General features: G+C 37.9%; 1 long non-coding RNA gene across 1 annotated transcript in view; it reads left to right on the top strand.

Annotated features, from left to right (window-relative positions):
* LOC123570021 (uncharacterized) overlaps positions 1-6,206 on the top strand; it is an 8,302-nt gene extending 2,096 nt beyond the window's left edge. The window contains exons 3-4 of the long non-coding RNA XR_010582892.2: positions 171-291; positions 5,406-6,206. This is a non-coding gene — a long non-coding RNA (uncharacterized lncRNA). The remainder of the gene's footprint in view (positions 1-170; positions 292-5,405) is intronic.
* Positions 6,207-21,670: the final 15,464 nt, after the last annotated feature.

Here is a 21,670-nt window from a genome sequence, read left to right as displayed (position 1 = left end):
CACCTTTTGGAGGGACAGATCTGGTAGGCAAAACTCCCAGTGATTTCAGCATCCCTTACCACCATATCCCATGTGAATTAATCAATTATGTGGAATTGGTGAGCACTTGGCTTTCATTAAACACTGCTGAGTAGCCTCACAATTACTTTCCATGCTTTGTATATAAACAGACACCAAAAATGTAAACTGTCCAATTCACCTGATGGAGACTACGCAGATGCTAAAGAAGGAAAACCGAGATTTGTCTTTCTTTGGACGATGCGAAAAAGCATAATTAACTACTGCAAAAAGGTAAACATGCCTAACTGATAAACATTTTTTCATGCTTAACAAAATTCATTTTGGGAATAGTGAACTACTATATATTCAGTTATTTATCTCCCAACTTTTAAATATATTGTTCTCATTCTTAAAACTGGAAACCAGCTACAATCAGAACGTCATTCATTTTCATTCAACAGTTTATCGAACATCATCATCCAACAAATTGTGCTGTCTTCCAAATAACCTATTTAACGTCTCCTGAATAACTAGCAAAAACATATGAAGCTTATAAGTTTTAGGTATTATTTGCAAATAACCTGAATAGTAGTATAAAGTTTAAAATGAGACACACCCTCCATTACTGAGTTCTGTTAAGAACTTAAGTGTCTATATAATTAAACTTTCCATTTTGTATTAACATATGATTGATTTAACTTCTGGCTCTTTTCATGCATTGACTCCACAGCACCTACTTTTAAGATATTTTGCACTTCTCAGAATATCTTGCATTGATGAAACAAACAATATCTGGAACTGAGAATCTTACTTGAAAAAAAGGCTTTTTTTCAACTGTTAATTCCAACAATAAATATATTGCTAAAGGAGGGATTAATGTTAAAGGAATCCTGTGTCCGTGAAACTTGACCTCAAAGGAATTAATTACAGAAAACACATTAGGTACCAGTTCAAGTAAATCTCCAATTTAAAATGTCAGTTGCAAAGCATAAATTGTCTTTGATAAGTTATAAGTAACGGTGTCAAAGTTGCAATCTGGCATCTAAACCAATTACAAAGAGAATACTCTGCTTATAATTTTATATAAATATCCTTAGTACATGTCTACTTATCTGTACAACAATTTCATATAATATTTTAAGATTTTCAAGACTGATTTTGGATTTTTTAATATTGAAAGTTAGTTCAAATCTAGTGTAGTACCTGCCTGAGTAATATGACTGTATTACTTCACAGAAGCTTTCTTTTAAAGGAGGAACATTTTTAACAAGACTTTTTAAAGTCCTATGAAAGGGCAGTTTCATCAAAATCCATCTGAATCTAATGTGTGTGTCTGTGTCTGTGTGTTTAAAATAGAAAATATATGTGTTTGTTATATATGTATATACATCCACATGTATACATATTAACACATTGTTAGAACAACATATAAGAGACTTTTAAATTAACATTTGTGCAGAATGTTAGTGATGCATTTGGAAAGGCAATATTTTTAGTCCACAAAAACTACGCTCAGTTCCCAGTGCCTTTAATTGTCCACCATCTAATTCTCAGTAAGTTACTTGATTTCCATCCTACATACTCATAACCATACTCTACCTCTTAATCTATGAAATGGGTAGCAATGTTTGAATGCAAAAGCATTTAAGAACATCACATGGAAAAATCTACATTAAATATATAAATATGGCAAATGCATTTTGTCATGAATAATAAATTCTAGTTTCAATCTTTTTTTAGTCTTATTTACTTGACTTCTTTTCTTTCATAAAATCTGAGTCATTAAACCCCTTTTAAAAAATTCTGATATGGATGCATTGAGGACTTTTCTACTTCGTGGTAGACTATATCCAAAAAGGTTAAGTTTTTTAAATGCACACTATACATTATTCATTTATTTTATAATACACGAATTCATTGAAATTTAAAGATTTAATTTCAACATACATAGAAACATTTAAAACTAGAGGTTTCACATTGTCATCTTTTCTTACTGAGGCTTTCATAACCACTGCAAAGGTCCTTGTTGAGCCACTGAAACAATAAAAGAGAGAAAATATCCTTTCTTCACTACAGAAATTGTGAAAAGAGAAGAGGGATCTTTCAGTAGAATAATATTTGCAAGCTACTTTTAAAGGTAACTGTGAAAGGTGAAGCATCATCTTAAGAAAAGAGATTGTAGCATATTAGAAAAACCAGATAGTATTCATTTGTGAATTCTCAAGGATATAGGTAAGTGATCTACTAACACAAAATGAACATGTACCCTTAAAAGAGACAATAAAGGAATAAAACAGTTGATAGAAATTGAATCTACCTTTTTAAGTATTGCTAATAGTATATATTTGTAGAACTTACTGACATATGCTAAAAATAATTACTGTCATCAGAAATACAAAATTTATAGATAATGAAATAAAGAGGAAATAGTTATATTTCCTAAAAAGGCAAATTATGTTTCTCTCACTTAAAAAAATTTATTATAAACAATTTTTCATAAGTTATATGTCCCTAGATAATCATGCCTTTGGTATAAATATTTTTAAAGTTTTAGAAAGTATACACAGTTGAATTAATTTTATACATTGAAAACAGAACATGTCATTTGGTTTATAACCCCAAAACTTTAAGTTTTTTACAAATGAGCACAAATGGATTTCTTTGTTACAGTTTAATATAATTATTAAAATACCAGAATATTTGGTTAACACTACAATTGATAAAAATTAGAATATCGGTCATTAAAATCCAGAGATAATTAAAAGAAGCCCTATGACAATAAGTGGTCATTACAGTTATTTTTTTTTATCCAAAAAGGATAAAATTCAAATGTAAAAGTTAAAGACCATACATAGCAGAGAAAAAATGTAGCCATCTGTGAACACCAGCTCTTTTGAAAGATAACATTAAAGATTATTTAGTTATCTCTTTACCATGATACAGTGGGAGCAGAAAAATAGGTTTATAAAATGTCTCTTCGTTAAAATAAATGATCTATAATATGTTGTGTTGAATCTTATTTTCAAAGAAATCAAAGCCCTGTAATCTGAGTTCAAATAATTTTTGAGGATTTTTTTTTCTTTAGACTTCTAGGAAAATAAAACAGTTTCTTATAAAGCTGGAGTTTCAGAAAAGGGGAGCCACTCATAAACTTTTTGGTTTATAGTGAAAAAGAGATGCATTGTACACTAGAGGCATGGTATAAATAACAGGATTTTAGGTGTAGAGATTTTTCTTATACATGTTTTGAAATTGTTAAGAGTTCAATCGAATAAACTATTTGTTATCCTGCAGTTTGGAAATGTGTGCTCTCTATTACACAGATTAATAATTTTCAAAGAATCAGAACACAGTAAAGTCACTTATCTGTGGAGTGTTGCTGAACAGCATCTAACCTGTCTTTGATGATTTAGAAGGTGCTTCATAAATTTTTGGTATCTTTGAATTAATATTTATGAACATTCATTACCACTATAATCAAGACATGCAGAAATACCAATTAATAGAGAATTCGGATGAGAGAACGCCATCTACACCAAGCCTTAACTGAGTACAGACATTTCGTTCTTGTCTGCCTACAGTACCAGTATTTTCAATTTGGATAGCTTCATGCTAAATATAAATTTCCCAATTCAAAAGTATATAAATTTCTTTGCATATAAGTTTTTCTAACCTCTGTTTTTTCCTTTTATTCATGAAACCCTGTGAGGCCCTCTTAGTCAATGATCATCATCCTAATTTCCTACTTGGTAATTTTCAGAGATGTTCATCAGGTTGATCAAAATATAGGTGAAGAAGGAAGTGGATACAGATTTGAGACAGAGAGTAATCATTCTCAGTGTCACCTTTGATACTACATAAACACTTGTTATTTGCCCTTCAACACTGGGGCTCTTGTAGGCTCAATTCACAATAAATGGAGTCAGTATTCTTCTAAAGAAAAAATTCTAACCAAAAAGTTCCTGTCAGAGTTTTTAATCGTAGAGAACTTTCGCCCTTGTTCGTGACTAGTCCCCTCCTTTAAAAAAATTTAAAGAATTATTTCTTTTGAGCAGTGGGGTTCAAAACCCACAATTGTTCTTTTTGACTGATGTTGTCAACCCACTGTAAAATCTAGAGACTTCATATGTAGGCAAAATGTATCCGTTTCTACCACATTATTTTCCCTACAACACTGAAACTTTATGTGAGCAGTTTTCACTCAGGTTATCTAGATAGTATTATCAGTTCGTGGTATTCAAATCCCTCCTCATTGTCTCCCACGTGGTAATCTTTATGTTGCTGCTTTGCTGTTTTCATATCCTGCCCTTTTCTAAGGGATCACCTTTCCATTCCTTTTAAAGAGTACTGACCTCTCCTGCTATCATTCAAAGCAAGGAAGATGAAACTTAAAGTGTTTTCCCCACTCTTCTTCCTCCTTTTCCTTATTTTTTATTAAAATTGTAACATAAAAATGTCACTCTGAAGAAAAGCCTTGGGTTCATCATTCCCAGCTCCCCTTCCCTGGGAGGTGAATACGTTGCCTTTTAATCATGTTGGCCTTGCTTTTCCATAAGGCAATAAAAAAACAGTCTCAACAGAGGTTGCCAGTTATAACTTATGTATAAAAAATGGAATTAAAAACATTTGATGAGGCAGAATCAGTTCCATAGGGACCCCCCTCCTGTATTTCCCAAGTTTTTATTTTATCCTTGCCCTCCTCTAGTCTCTCTTCTTAATTTTGTCTTACATGATCCTTTCTCCCAAACATAGCAGTAGGATTTTAAAGAGGCCTCCTTTCCTAATTTTCCCATTTTTTCTTTTTTCTTACCAGCATGCCGCTGCGTTTATTTTCTATTGACTCTGTACCCTGACCGTCTTCAAATATTCATTATAATTGGAAGTTGCAATCTACCTTCTCCTCTGATGCGTCAACTGCATATGAACTGAATTCTCAGAGATTATTTCATTTTTCTTATTGACTAGATACATGAACCGGCTTTCAGTTCACTGTATAGTTTTCCAAATTGTCAGTCCAGAAGCATACCTCTGTCATCACCTCATCCTTTTTATTTAATGATTTTACCCGCCTTCAAATTAACTGGTTTCCCCAATCACATTTCTAAACCTCCATCTCACATTTGGATGTTAAACCCAATGCTTCAAGGTTTAAAACTAGAGCATGCCTGTTGTGTGCAATGCTGCCTTCTGGGCACTCCCTAGAAACCCACCGTGTCTCCCTTTTGGTGAATGTATTCACTACCTTTAATCTCTCTCCTGTTTATTACAGTATTGAGTGTTATGTCAACTATTAATGCACACTACTGCAACCTGACAGTATAAATTCTAGCAGAAGCTTTTACAGGATGTAACCTGGTGGCCTCAGGGGTTCACATTTCTCACATCCTTCTCTGTTTCTTTTTCAGAAACACTTTCAATAACGCTTTTGGTGTGGACTTCATTAAAGTTTGACTTTTTCTTGAAAGCTACCCTTGACCCCCCACTTTTTTTGCTTTCTACCCCCACTCAGCCCCCCACCATCAGCCTTCATATTTCTAGAGGACCCAGATAAAGTATGTGTATTTACTGTGGTGTGGCAGGCAGCTTGTAAGATGGCGCCCATGACCCCTGCTCTGGTCTTCATGCTGCTGTGTCATCCCAACTCCTGAGTGTCATCTGCACCTAGTGAATTGCTTCTGACAATTACAATATGGCAAAAGTGATGGCATGCCGCTCTGAGTTTAGAGTACAAAACTTCGTTTTGCTTGCGCTCTCTCAAACTCTTCCTTCGCTATTCTTTCTCTCTCTTTCTTTCTGTCTCTCTTTCTGTCTGTCTGTCTCTCTCTCTCTTTCTCTGTCTTTCTCAGTCTCTCTCCCTCCCTCCCCTTCTCTCCATCTTCCACTCTGGTTCTTTTCACTTGCTCACCTGCCACCTGCCACATTGTGAACTACTCTAATGCAGAAACTCTCCTAACGAGGAAATGAAAGAAATGTGACCAACAGTCAGCAAAAAACTGAGGCTCTCAGTTTCACAACCTGTGAACAAATGAACATGCCAACAACTGCTAATGAGTTAGGAAATGGCTCCTCCTCTGGCCAAGCCCTCAGATGAGACATCTTCCTCACAGCCTTGTGAGAGACCCACAGCCATAATGCCCAGCTAAGCTGCACCCAGATTTCTGACCCTCAGAAACTATGAGATAATAAATGCTTGTTATTTTATGTCACTTAGTTGGGTGGTGATTTGTTACACACCATTAGCTCACGAATACACATGATATTATATATGTGGTTTACATATCACACTCTTTCATTAGTCAGTATAAGTAGCAACAGGGTAATGAAGTAGTGAGCTCTATTTTGCCAGGACCTAGCATAATGCCTGAACCATAATATGTGCTAAAAATATATTTATTGAATAAATGACCTAATGAGGACTTATCCTTTATTTAAAACTTCATTAATCACCACTTACAATAAGTTGGTGTATCAGTTGGGTTTCTTGGTAACTAAGTTAGGCTAACTGAAGCAAGAAAGCAGTACAATGAAAGGAGAACAGGTAGCTTCCAGAATTGAGGAAGGCTGAAGAAGGAAATTCAGGGAATACACGAGCAACAAGAGAGGGTAAAATCCATCAAAGTTCAGTCGAGGTCCTGCTGCTGGACACAGGTCAGGCCATCATGCTGCAGGATGCTTGGACACTGCTGGACTTCAGATGCCAGGGCTGTCACTGTGCATCACCTCCAGCTGTTCTGGCCTCCTTCCATCATTTCCCAAAGACCCTAAGTTCTGAGTGGGGCACTCGTTGACTGAGCTGAGGTCACATACTAGTGCCTGCCTGCTAGGGTGCAGAACAAAGGACCATCTACTCACCCTTGATTAAAAAAAAAAAAAAGGTGAGTCCCTGTCCTTTTCCAAAATCACCCATGGTGGTGTTTTCCCCAGAACAGAAAGAGATCAGGGGCTGGCAAGTGCTCACACCATCGAACAATAAATAAATTATTCTAAAACTCAGTAAGAAACCCACCCATTAGAGAAGCAGCTCTTAGAAGCTTTAGTATTCTCTTCTAGGTAATTTTGGGTTTTTTCCTTTTTAAACTTTCTCACCAAATGGATTCCCTTTTTAGCACAAACTCTCTAAAATAATGGTCCGTGCATAAATATTAACTACTATTCCCTTCTTGCCACCCACTTGCCATCTATTATAGTCCATTTTCTAGTCAGATGTGTGAACAAGTAAAAGAGCATGTTTATGTGATTTCTTTTCTCAGGTATGAAAAGAAAGAAATTAACTTTTTAGTCTGAAGAAATACATTTGCCAAGCACCCAGTGCAGTGCCCAGTGTAAAGTCAGTGATTGGGATGGATCTTTCTGCCACATTTCTCCAATAACAATTTGAGGTTTTTTTCCCTGTAAGGTTTCATATGGTATCTCTATCCTGGTGGAACTAATTTTCATAAATATTAATCTTCTCTTCTCTTACCTATATTCTTAAATTATTTATTTTCAGCCCCAACAAAAACTCACCTACTAAGACTGATCCTCATATTCTGTCATTTTTCTTTATATTATCACTTTACATCTTTATGGGCCTCACTTCTCTCTTGTTTCTCAGATCTCTCCAACCTGGTGCTTGGGAGAGAAGTTTGCACTAAATGAGCCCCTGTGCTCGTTTCTGTGGATTTGTCTTCAGCTCCCTCCCTCTACCCTCATCTTTGCTTGTGTTCCTAATATCTTTATCTGCCCAGTGGCTGGTTTTCTTTGTTTTTCCTTTTTCACCTTCTCTTTATTTTGGCCTCGTTTTTCCTTTCTGCTCAGTCACTCCAAAGTTCTTTTTCTGCATCTTCTCATATTGAACTTCCTATCTTAGTTCATCTCTATCTTAACTGAAGAACTAAGACCATTTTTCTCCTTTTTCTTTTTCTACTTAACTTGCTTCATGTCAACTATAGTTTTTAACCATACAACATTAAATCAACGCACACTTACTTATTTATTCTGTGACTGGAACTGCATGATGGGATGCGGCGGAGGGGGGAGTCAAAAGTACATCAGAATTCTGCCCTCAGGAGCGTAGGGCCTAGCAAAGAAGGAAAATGGCTATAAAAACTGTAATAATATATGATTCTCACCATCCCAAGGGGATTACCAAACTATTTGAGAGCACGACAAATGGAGAGACTGATTATGCTTAAGAAGGCTGAAGTGGGCTTCACGGAAGAGGTGACATTTAACCTGGGTCTTCAAGGATGGGTAGAGTCTTGCCAAACAGAAATGGGGAAAGCTATTTCAGGCTCCCTGTGTCCAGGCAAATGGGTTGCTTTATTCTTCCCTTTCTCACATTTGTAATGTTTCTCAGTACACGTAAGGATACAGTATCTCCTTTGACATACAGATTTATGTCCAGCTACTGTTTCCAAATAAATATTGCCCTTGACTCAATTAGCACAAAGCTCAGTCACAGGCTGGGTGCGGTGGCTCAGGTCTGTAATCCCAGCACTTTGGGAGGCAGAGGCAGGCAGATCACTTGAGGCTGGGAGTTCGAGACCAGCCCAGCCAACATGGCAAAACCCCATCTCTAGTAAAAAATACAAAACTATCTGGGCCTGGTGGCACACGCCTGTAATTCCAGCTACCAGGGAGACTGAGGCACGAGAATCGCTTGAACCCAGTAGACGGAGGTTGCAGTGAGCCAAGATCAAGCCACTGCATTCCAGCTTGGGCAACAGAGTCTCAAAAAGAAAAAAGAAAAAACAGCTCAGTTACAATTTTTTTCATTCTTTTTCTTCTCTTACATATAGTTATTTTAAAACAAACTTTTGGAAAAGTGGCCCACTTCTAAACCACACACGCATACACACACACACACACACACACACACACACACACACATCTAGACTTTCTGGAATTTTGTAATCTATCTTGAATCTTGAATCCTACAGTCTACTCATTTTAAAACTGAGAGACATCTAAGAGGCAAGAGAACTAACTTTATGCTTCTTATTTACTGATACAGAAACAAAGTCTCTGATGCTAAGGGATTTGCTCCAAGTCACAGAAGCTTAACAGAAGAATCATCCCTAATTATTTTATAAAAAGATGTATAACATAATTGTAACAAGGGCCATTGGCTAACTTTTTTTATTGTTGACTTTAGCACCTCTGCCGACTTAGAGAACTGATACGTACCCAAAGTTGCCCTTTCTTGCCTTTGTTTTTTCAGGTAGTTATTTCTCTTATCCTAGGTCACTCCACACCTATGACTTTATTCCTCTCTTTTTGTGGTCGTTTATGATTTGCTTCCTGATTTCTTTTTCCCCACTTGCTATTTAGAACTTTCTCAGGGCCCTCCAGAATGATCCTCCTGCCTTGCCTGGGCTGAGCTAGCCATGATCCGCCATTCCTCCCCATGCTGGTGCCCTGACCACCCTTTTGTGGTTCTGCCAAGCCCTACAGAGGGCAGGAGAGAAAGCATCCCTTGTAAGACAGCTCCAGATGCTCCCTTTGCTTTAGCCCTGTGATTCCCTCTTAGATAGAAGTTATATTCCTGTTTTTAGAAGGACCCACACAAAGTTTTCGTTTTTAAAAATGATTTGGGGATAGCATATAAATATGGCAGTAATGAATACACAACTTAAAATGTGTACATAGATTCCTTTATCATAATAACGTTCTTAGATTTATTTCTTAATCTCTCTAGAAACACATTTATCCATTACTATCTCAGTATCTAGAACTTCACCTTTACGAGATCCACTTCAGGTGGCTAGAGCAGTGTTTTAAAAAATACCAATCGGATCATGTCACTCCTTGTCTAAAATCCTCTGTGGCTTTTCCGTTGCACTTAGACCGAAATCCAGGCCCCTGACCACAGCATGTATGACCTTGCAGGATATGGCTCCTGCACCTGTCTGACTTCCTGCCCTTCAATTCGCCTCTCCTGCCTCACTCAGCTCATGCTACATTGACCTTTCCATTCCTTAAACATACCAACCTACTTCTCATTCCCGGGCCTTTGCACTTACAGTGCTCTCTGCCCAGAAGGAGCAGCCCCCAGAGCTTTGCCTGGCCGCTTCTTTCCAGCATCCAGCACCCTCCGTGCTTACTCCCTAACACATCACTTCTGTTCTGTTTTCCTCATGGTACTTACCACTAGCTGAAATTACTTTGTCCATTTATTTATTTTTTGTTGTTAGTCTCCTCCCTCTAGAATAGCACTGTCCAGTGGAACTTTCTGCAATAATGGAAATGTTCTCTATGATGCACAGTGTAGTGGCCACTAGCTACAGGTGGCTATTAAGCATTTGAAATGTGACTAGTGAGACTGAGGAACTACATTTTAAAATGTAATTGAGTTGATTATTTAAATATTTCTCTTATTATGTATTTGGTTTTAAATTTTATTTAAATATCTACATATGGCTAGTAGCTACCTTATTAGATAGCACAGCTACAGAATATCAGCTCCCTGAAAGCAAGAACTTCTTGATTGCCCTTGAATCTCCAGCTTCTGGCATAGCAACTTGCACATAGTAGGTATTCAATAACGATTTTTTAACTGACCAGAAACAGTTTTGTTTTTGTTTAAAATAATCTCTTAGTTCAAAGAAAAAAAAAAGGTTTATGCAAAATTCATGATGTTCATGCAAATCACATGATATATCAGTCAACTATTACCACAGTAATGCTGCATAACAAGCCACCTTCACATCCAGAGGTTTCAAATGGCAATAATTTATTCTTGCTCGTATATCTCTGTGTCAGTTTGGGTTCAGTGAATCTAATCTGGGCTTGACTCCAAGCGGCAGACTGGGTCCAGACCTGTGCCATGTCTCTCATCCTCCTTACACCAGCAAATTAACAGGGGCACATTCTCTTCATAGCTATGGCAGAAGCACAAGAAGACAAGCCCAACAATGAAGCCTATTTTAAGCCCCTTCTTGTGTCACAAATGCTAACATCTCATTTGCTGAAGCAAGTCACATGGGTGAGTCCAAAGTCAAGGGAAAGGAACCCACACTGCCTCGAGGTGGGGTGACATGGCAAAGGAGGTATATACAGCATGGACGAAAAATTAAGGCCAATGCTCCAATCCACCATGTCTTTTAGAAGAGTCTCATACAAAAGATATGATTACAAATTGAATTGCCGTAGGATTAAATAAAATATGTTTTTCAAGGTTTAGCTAGAACATACACAACATACACACAGATGCCCCACATAGAGAAATGAATATATTCTAGAGAAACAAACAAGCATTTTTCTGGGGACTCCAATTGAGATCAAGAAATCCATGTGAGAACAAGGCACACTTGGGAATTTTGTGAATGATGTGTATAAGAAAGTACACAGTGACATCTCTAAGCCTCATGATAACAAGGGGGAAGTCCTGATCCACCGAACATCGCTGAGACCACAAAAGTTGGCCCAATAAGGCATGTAGATTTCAATGTCAGAGTTGTAAGGCAATGTGTATTCTGTAGAAACAGTGGTTCAAACATTTATTTTACATAAAAGATTATTGGTTCTAGAAAGTAATTAGTGTCTAGAAAAGGTATGTATAGTGGTATGCTGGTACATCTGCTTTCTTGGGGTTGGGGGGAGAAGCCTTGATTTGTGAGGTTGGACAATTTCTGTGGTAGAAATACTCCTATCATTTCCAATTTCAAGCTCTCGATGTAATGTCACAGAATGCTGAGTTGGAAAGAGATGAGTACAAGTGACTCCAGGAGCTGGTTTAAGCTGGTGGCAGCACACCACCAGAAAGGTTCCTATGTGCTGTTCCACAGACACAAGTATGTTTTGTGCAGCTTTATCCAAGAAGTGAACAAAATACTAGAAAATACCAGCAAACCCTTTTATAAAGTCATTGGGCATCTCCTGCTGAAATATTGCTGCAATTCTGGTTGTTCCACTTTAATAAAAACCTAACAGAGCAGGAACAGGTCAGGGAAAAGGCAAATAAAATAAAATAATGATAAAAGGATTTCTTCAGGGCAGTGTTAGCCCAGACAGTGCCATAGTGTGAATTAGATGGAGGTGTCCTCCCTGGTGGACATAGCCCCACACCCCCTCACCTGGGGAGGAGCATGCCAGCTGGATTTGAGCCAACACTCACCTCCTCAGCAGGCTCCCTTGTGCAGACCAATCTGTACAACCACAAGGGTTGGCCCACTGCTTCTGTAAAGGGTTAGAATTGTTTTCTCTGGCCTAGAAAGATCTGAATGGTGAGCAACTAGTCACATAACATTGTTTAAAATTGTAAAGGATAATGTAAAATACATATATATGCACATACACACAGAGAGATGGGGAAGGAGAGAGAGAGATAAAAGAGAGTTTTGCTTATTCAACTTTGGAACACTGAAATTAGGGACACACTTTGAAACTGAAAAAAACAATTTTTAAGCAATTGTTACTTTTTACAAGTAAGTCTGAAACTTATACTCCGGGATTATAAACTAAAATGTGTATCTTCTAAGGAAGAGTCCTAATGGCCAAGGATAGAGAAAAAGAGTACTTCATCACTTAAAATATTTTATATTTTTAATTCAGTATTTTAAAATTCATATGCACATGACTCTGAGTCTGGATCCCAGAATCCTGATGATCCGTTCCGGTTGCATGCCCATGCCTTCCTCTCTGGGACTCTGCTCCTGGGAGGTTCCCAATGCCACCTATCTTTCCTAAATCATCAGTTTTTCTCCGTCTTCTCTCCCTCCTTGGCTACCCTGCCACATCCAGCTCTGCTGCCCACTCATTCCCTGGAATTCAACACACATTTTATAGAGAGCTTGTTATGTGCCAAGCGCTGTATAAAGTCACAAAGAAATAAAAATAATGTCTCTCAATTAGGGTAAATAGGCATGTAAATAAGTAATTTCACAATAGTTTGATAAGTACAAAGAGATGCAGCTTCTTGATCTTTCAGTAGTGTGTAGAATAGAGTGACTAACACCATTGGGATATAGAGAAGCAGGGATTTCCTTCCTAAGAAAGAACCATCGCTTAAACAATGGCCAACAGTTTTGCTTTCCAGATAATATAGAAGACACGATATCCTAAATAGAGGGGGCACCGTATACAAAGGATGAAGATGTGAACAGGCTTAGAGTTACAAGTGGTCTGGAACTGCAGAGTGAGAAGGGTGAATGGAAATGCAGGAGGTGGTAAGGCTGTACTGGGAGGCAGGACAGGAGCAGGAACAGAGCCCCTGAAGGATGGAAGCAGGGAGATAATAAGATCAGATTTGTGCTTTGGAAAGATCCCTATGGTAGGATGTAGAGAAGAGGGAAAGAGAAAGGCAGAGTCTAGACTAGTCAGGGGACTATTAAAGTGAGCCAAGCCCTTGAGGGCTAGGGCTTTAATTATGGGTCTTGTCAGTGGCCATAGAGCTGTAGGTCACTTAGGGGAAATCTAGGGGTTGAACTTAATCTTGTGGGGTGGTTAGGTGGGAGATGAAGGAAGGAATGATGACTCCCAGATTCCTGGCTTGGGTGGAACAGCAAATGGAAACGTTGTCAACTGAGTTACAGTCTAGAAGAGGCAGAACAAGTGTTGAGGAGGCAGTGAGCTTGGTTTGGTTTTGGACTTGCGGATATGAACAATGTTCTATATTGCAGCAGTCCCCAACCATTGTGGCACCAAGGACCAGTTTTGTAGAAGACAATTTTTCCAGACTGGGGTGGGGAGAATAGTTTGGGGATTATTCAAGTGCATGACATTTATTGTTCACTTTATTTCTATTTTTATTACATGGTAATATATAATGAAATAATTATGCAACTCACCATAATGTAGAATCAGTGGGAGCCCTGAGCTTGTTTTCCTGCAACTAGATGGTCCCATCTGGGGGTGATGGGAGACAGTGACAGATCATCAGGCATTAGATTCTCACAAGGAGCTGGCAACTAGATCCCTCTTACACACAGTTCACAATAGGCTTTGTGCTTCTATGAGAATCTAATGCCGTTGCTGATTTGACAGGAGGCGGACCTCAGACAGTAAGGTGAACAATGGGGAGTGGCTGTAAATACAGATGCAGCTTCACTCCTTCACCCACCACTCATCTCCTTTTGTGTGGCCCGGTTTCTAACAGTACCAGTACTGATCTGTGGCCCAGGGGGTTGGGGACCCCTACCATATTGGATACTAATAGAAGAAGATTTAAAAATCTGAGCTTTGCCCCTTAATTGCCTGTCGTGCCCTAGGTGAATTGTATCACTTCTCTGGGCTTCAATTTTCGTACCTGTAAAGCTCTTGGGACAATGCCTGGCAAGTCATATTTTCGTATTATCTGATTTCTCCAACGACCCTGTGAGGTATGGACAAGTATGCTTATCCTAAAGAAACTGAAGCACCAAATGACTTGCAGAATTATAGTTGTGTATATAAAATCACTTTGTAAGATGAAATTCTTTATATGCTACTGTAGTTTTTCCGTTCTATTGTAGTCACTAGTATTCTCATATAACTGGTCTTTAGTTGTCCCATGCATAATAATGATTTTCAGCTTCATGATAACCTGAGAACAAAGACTGGTCCTCACTATCTTTTATGCAGAGCAGTAAGAACACAGTAGATTCTCAATTCATGCTTATTGATGGTTTGAGCCAATGGAAATTGACTAGCTGATCAACTGGAGCTTTCTTTTCGCAGTTCGTTCTACCTTCTTCTGCCTCCGAATGACTTTTGCCCCAAGGGAAGAAAAAGAGGATTATTAATTTAATATGCAGCATAGCATATTAAATATTAGAGAATCTATGCATGGACAATTTTATACATCAGCAGGCATCACAATATTCTGGATTGACCATGTTTTGAAATGGAACGTTATAATGCTGAAAATTAAGACATATTCTTTTCAATGTATGTTGGCAGTAAAACAGAGTCATATGATCATGCTGGAAATGTCCTGGATCTGCTGCAGAATACAAAGTTGTTTCTAAAAAACTGACAACTTTGAGCACAAGGCAGTTTCTGTTTTTACTTTACCCTCAAGAACTCATTGCACCAAGAGCATGAACCCATGAGAGTAATAAAATAATTACAGCTTTATTTTACTATATTCTTTCACTTAATTTGATCCACTAATGTCTGCCTATTTCAGGTAGAAAAAAAATGAAACTGGCTAGATGAAGTTGATATTTTCTTATAATCTTAAAGTCTCTCTGCAGAGACCTTTGTCATCATTTACATATTTCTTTTTTTTTCTTTCTTTTCTTTTCCTTTTTTTTTTTTTTGAAACAGAATCTCACTCTGTCGCCCAGGCTGGAGTGCAATGGCGCAATCTCTGCTCACTGCAAGCTCCATCTTCCAGGTTCATGCCATTCTCCTGCCTCAGCCTCCCAAGTAGCTGGGACCACAGGTGCCCACCACCATGCCCAGCTAATTTTTTGTGTTTTTAGTAGAGATGGGGTTTCACCATGTTAGCCCGGTTGGTCTGGATCTCCTGACCTCCTGATCCACCATATTTCTTAACAAAATTTCCTTCAACAATCTTAACACTGAGGGCACTAGTAAACCCTACTTTCACCAATAAAACACCCTCAAACAATATTTTAAAAGAATTTATCCATTTACCAAGTATTGCTTTATTCTGAACACTTTGTGTCTGTGTGCAACTACTGAGAACGACAATTGCGAGAGTTAGGCAAATAGCATTTGATTTGGAGTGTTAGTAAGGATTGACAATCTTTTCTTTTTTTTGAAGGGATAGAGAAAGAAATATAAGTATTTGAAAGGAAAACTGTAAACCCAGTTCAGTACAGAAATCTGTACAGAGATTTCATTTTTGAAATGTATCCAGTTCAAGGGTTAAATGAAAGCAAAGCACTCACTTTAACCGTGTTTTTGAAGAAAATAAAACAGCTTGATGTAAGTTAAATGAAGGGAGTCTATGACTTAAAAGAAATGGACAGATAGAGAAAAAGGTCACCAGATTAAATTTTCCCTGAGGGAAAAGTCCTTCTTTGGAATCATTAACCTCCTTCTAGGTCACTCCTGAAAAAACAGCAGGAAATCCTCCTGCGCCGGGAAAGATGGGTGCATCCCGGCTGCCCACTGACCTGGGAGGCAGCCCCGGAGTCTCTCAGTTCCCCTTCAGGCGGGCTTGATTTTAAGTCCTCTGTTTTAAAGAAACAAGACCTCTTCTTTTTGAACTCTGAAATCATAAAACATAAAGTATGTTTTTAACATGAATAATCCAATGCTGTTTCTCATAGACAAAGGAAATACACAAAAACGGATAGCAGTTGTCTCAGAGTTGCAGTGATTGTGTCAGGTTTTTTTTTCCCTCTTATTTCCCCAAGCTTTCTGTAAGATTTTCTTATATTTTAATTTTTAAAAAGCTATCTGTCTTTGCTTTAAAAATTTGTAGTTCTTCTATATCTGTGTAGATTGTTGTTGTTGTTAACTATATCAGGAGGGTGTTCCTGAGTGGAGCAGGGAAGCTTTTTACTTAGTGTGTATTGACAGTTCTTTCAACATACTTTCCACAATTTTTTTTATTTATATACTGATTTATAAAAAGGGGACATAGGTATATTAATAAAGAATTTTTGAGACTAAAATGAAATTTATTTTTTGAAACTCCCAAAACAAAATACAGATATGTCCTAGCTAAATTATTTTTAAATATATCTCTCTTCAATGTCTTTTTTTCCTACACTGAATTAAGAATAATTAACAATGTACGGTTGTATAAACATTTAGTTAAAACAAATCTGATTTGTAAACTACAAACTAATAGTAATATCAGCTTTGAACCCTAAGCTTTCCTGTTATAATGGACCACAAAGTAAAACACCATGTTAAAAACAAGATTTGGCTGACTAACTACAATGCATGAAACAGAACAAACCAGTAAGACTAAAAGCTCTGAAGGGTACAGGAACCCACTGTGAGGTTCCCCCCAACCTTTGATGCCTAAATCAATAGTAAGAAAAGGGAAAATATATTTTTTAAGAGTTGCAAGGGAAAGAAAGATGCATAAACCACTCACTGCTATATAGCAAAACATGAAAAATGCGCTGTCCAAGTTTTGCAGGTGATTTGTATATTCTTTTCCAAATTGGTTCTACAGCAAAAGAGAGCAACGATTTTAAAAGACAGTGAGGCAATTTTGCAGTCCCTAGAGAATAAAGAGAAACTGAAGCATCAATGAGAAATAAAACTAAAGTACACTTTGTGAATCCTGACACAGCCTAGGTGTTGGCACGGGGCTTCTGCTAAATTCAGGTACCACAGGACTCATTACCTTTTTGCTCATGTTCACACATTGATTGAATAGCCCAGAAGTACAAATCTTAGTGTGCATGTAAGTTACTTATTATGTAACATAAATTGGGTACAAAGGTAACAATTTCCTGACTGGGGTATGGTAAGAAAAAGAATTGTATGGCTCACTGTTTTCTAGCCAAAACGCATTTTTGAAGCAGGAAATCAAAAACACATCACAAACCTTACAACTAGACTAAACACATTAAATCTGCTGATATTAGTAACTGTCACGAGGCTGTCAGGCTCAGGGAGCCGCAGCTACTGACAGCTACCCACTCCCTACCTCTAACACACTTTTCTCAGATTCTTTGCTGAAGAAAAGTGAACAAATATTCCATTGTTGCTGCTGTTTATTAAAATGGTCCCCTGGAATTCCCTGCAGACGCTGCTTAAACAAAAATAACGAATGGAACACCCATTTGATGCACAACACAGATCTGAACTGAGAAGCAAACTAAAAGGTTTCCAGTGACATAGGCCAGAACACGTCTGAGGACCCCCCAAAATAAATCACTAACATGGCCATTCTCTAAGCTTCCTTTGTTTTCATTTGCTTCGAAATGCATCTTACTAACTCTTCACTCATTTTACCTTAATTTCACCTTTGTCCTTCAACAGCAAAATCAAATCGTTTTAAAATTCTGAGGATCTAAAAGATACCCAGCCACCCCCACCCCAAAAGAATATTGGTTCTGTTTCAGATGGACTTCTTCCTGCAATGCCTTGTGATTGCTGAGGCTTCATGAAGTTTAGATCTAAATGGCTTTTTAAAATAAGGCTTATATTTCTTTCCTGTCAACTTCAATATGAAGGGCAGAGATGTCTTTTAACATCAGTTAATTGTTGGCAGAGTATCTGATTCATTTATTCACAACGCCAGACTTATTCCTTGCTAGCCGGCTTCTTTGTTTACAGGGATTTCTTCCCCACTGCCCACCAACCAGAAGCCCACTTTTTTCATCTGGTACTAGATTAAGGAAAATGTAGGAATCTGCCTAATAAGGGGACATATTGTACTCAGAGGCAGGTTTGCCATGGTTATCGCCTTTCTTCAGAAACCACAGTCAAGAAAATGCATATTGAACATTGTCCAATGCTTCAGGCTATGTGGAGCTAAAACAACTATAAAGATGCCGATTGTCACCTCCTAAAAAACCTTAAGAACTTAAAATTGAATGGTGTATATTTCACGTGGTTCCTTTACCTTTCCTTTGTTCCCTACCCTTTCTCAATCTTTCCCTTCTGTTTTCCTTCTGTTTCCATTTATCATGAAGATTTATAAAGACGCTGATACTAAGGAAGGATGTATGAATAATTTTGTGACATTGTTGAATGGATGATCCTTGATCATTTGCCACCAGTGTTATAGAAATTGTAGTTGCAAAATGAAAAGATGATTCCAGTCTGAAATAAAATTTCAAAAATGAGTCAGCTACAAGGAAGGAGAGACAAAGGTGGAAACAAAAAACCTCGTAGTAAAATGTTTTATTTCCATTTGTTTCCAGTGCCTTACTGATGTGAGGGGCAAGCAGGAGGCTAATACATCTCACTTTAGCAGTACTAATTGTTTGCATTATCACAATAATCAAATGCAGCCATATTAATGTCTCTGGTTATTAACTTGATTTTTACACATTAAGATTTAGATTTAATCCCCTGGGACCGTCTATTAATGCTTTTAAAGTTGAAGGGTTTCAACAGTTTTAAGTTCTTTGCCTTCTTTTAGCTGCAGGCAGTAAAATTTGAACGTGTGTGGAGTTTTGTATTTTGCATTCCTGGGGGATTTTCAGAGACAGTGCTGTCAAGGACCATGAATCATGTTAATACATAGCAACCTCTACAGCTATTAAAATGTCTGCAATAATGTGATTATTTTAAAATGGAAAAACTAATATCACACGTGTTACTTAAAGATCAACTATTCTTTTAGAGTCACAGACAGAATGCATTTGGAAGAAAAAAAAACGAAATTGTTTTTGTATGCGGCCAAAATGTGAAATGTCTCATCTACTGAGAAAGAAAACTTTCAGCTCCTTTTACAAAATACATCCTTACTGAGCTTCAGGTCAACAGAGCATAAAAATGGCAAAAAGTCCAAGATCAATAAGCATGAAAAGCTGTTTTATTTCTGTTCGAGCAAGTTGTAGCGACAATGACCTGCTGGAACAGTCTCCAGTTTTATGCTTTCATAGTCACAGAATGATGACATCCAAGCAGAAAACAGAGCCTGGCCTGTTCTGATGAGCTGTCAGTGTGTAACCAGCATTATAACTCGCCTTCCATTGGTTGAGGGCTCAGCCTTTAGAAATTTAATAAAATTATTTATAGGCAGATGCATAGGTAAACATGATCCAGGTCGTTATATGGAGCGTTCGTATCATACTAATACAAGAAGAATAAGAGCACATTTCTTTTCATTGCTTTCAAAGGGATCTAAATTATTGTAGCCCTCGTGGTTTCTATGTTGATTTTTTAAAAGTAAGGATACAAGTTAATGTGTGCTTGTTACAAATATCTCATTATATCAACAATACCAGAGGCCTGAAATAATCTACCCCATAAATGATCGATATTTCTAGGATTGGCATGGTATTGTCTCATTTCTGAAATTTCTTTCTTAAAACAGTATGCACATTACTATGTATATTTCCCATAAGGAATATTTTTAGGGCCAGGCACAGTGGCTTACACCTGTAATCCCAGCACCTTGGGAGGCCGAGGTGGGCAGATGATCACTTGAGGTCAGGAGTTTGAGACCAGCCTGGCCAACATGGTGAATCCCCAAATCTACAAAAACTACAAAAATTAGCCAGGTGTGGTGGTGTGCACCTGTAAACCCAGCTACTCTGGAGGCCGAGGCATGAGAATCACTTGAACCTGGGAAGCAGAAGTTGCAGTGAGCCAATATTGTGCCACTGTACCCCAGCCTGGGTGACAGAGCGAGATTCCGTCTCAAAAAAAAAAAAAAAAAAAAAAAAAAGAATATTTTTATAAACCTTATATTATTCCTTGTCTAAGAATAAAAACCAAAAACTCAGTTTTGGTTTTTGAACACAACAATTTATCAAAGGGTTTAAGATCATACATATGGCAATTTTCTATTGACACGGGAGAAAGACTAAACACTTTCAAATTATCTCAGACCCTGAGCAATATATGACCCTTTTGACACTCCCTTGAAACATTTAGGCACATTCTGAAAAATATAATCAGAAGCTCTTTCATTTCTTTTTATTGAGGAAAAGCCTTGCCTCATTTCCAATATGCTTCCTTGGTATTGATGACATGGGTACACATTAATGGTTCAATGGATGAAGTGTGCCAAATCATACACAACTTCTGTTACCTAGAGATCAGTACATATGCAGCCTGTCTGGAGCTGAAGTCAGGCTAAAGGACACCAGAGTGACTGACTGACTTTAGAGTCCCTGGAAGAGCTACTTTTAGGCATTACCAATGTCTGTTTGGCTGGAATGCCATTTACAGACCCTAACATGCAGCTGAAATCCTAATCAGTCTTCTAAAAATGATCTCACTATCATAATATTCAGGGAAGTGAAATTACCTAGAAATTGCCCTACTCTTTTGAGTCTTAGAGTGATACTAATAATAGGGATAAGCAGTGATAAAGGATGTTCTCCTTCGTTTTGTCAACTATATTGAGATGTATACACCAAGAATTCTACGGGCATAAAAATGGAACTGCCTTCCTAACAGTGTAGCATCATATCTCACTCACTGGGTTTGCCTCTTTCCTCAAATTATAGACTGCTCCTTGGAGGAGGAACTCAGAAGCCAGAGCAGAAGTTCCTGTATGAACCCCTGTTGCTTGCAGAGCCAGGTTCTGCATAGATGTGACCTCCTATGTCCTCACCCCAACTCTGCAAGGCTGTGTGTCATTTTACAGACATGGGAAGGACTGGACAGGCTCGATAACCTGCCCAAAGTTACACAATTTGTAAGTGATGAAATGGGAACTCAAGTCTAGGTCTGTCATATTTCAAAATTTGTGCTCTCTTGAGTAAATCATGCTGCCACCCGCCTGGGGTTGAGGTCTGTAACCTCATGCATAGGGCCCTTTACTCTTTTAACATATCAGAGCTGGACCAAGCATGGAATTTGGACAGGCAGGACTTTTAGAGTCTAAAGAAACTTTGTTCCGAACCCCAGCTGTGGCCCTTACTACATGGCCCCAGACAAGTTGTTAGTAATGGTAATAATAAGACACAGAAGAATGATAGATACTATTCTCCAAGCATGGGCATGACATCAGGTAAGGGACAAGACACTTCACAAAACAGCTAATGTTACAGCAACACTTTGAGTTCAATATTGTTTTCTCCATTATCAGATAAAGAAATTGAAGGAGAGAAAGGTATGAAATTTGCATAAGGTCTTGAAGCTAGAAAAA

Source organism: Macaca fascicularis, chromosome 18, assembly GCF_037993035.2.
Source record: "Macaca fascicularis isolate 582-1 chromosome 18, T2T-MFA8v1.1".
In the NCBI taxonomy this organism is placed as follows: domain Eukaryota; kingdom Metazoa; phylum Chordata; class Mammalia; order Primates; family Cercopithecidae; genus Macaca; species Macaca fascicularis.
The sequence above is the reverse complement of the archived record's forward strand: the minus strand, read 5'-3'. Positions and strand labels throughout refer to the sequence as shown.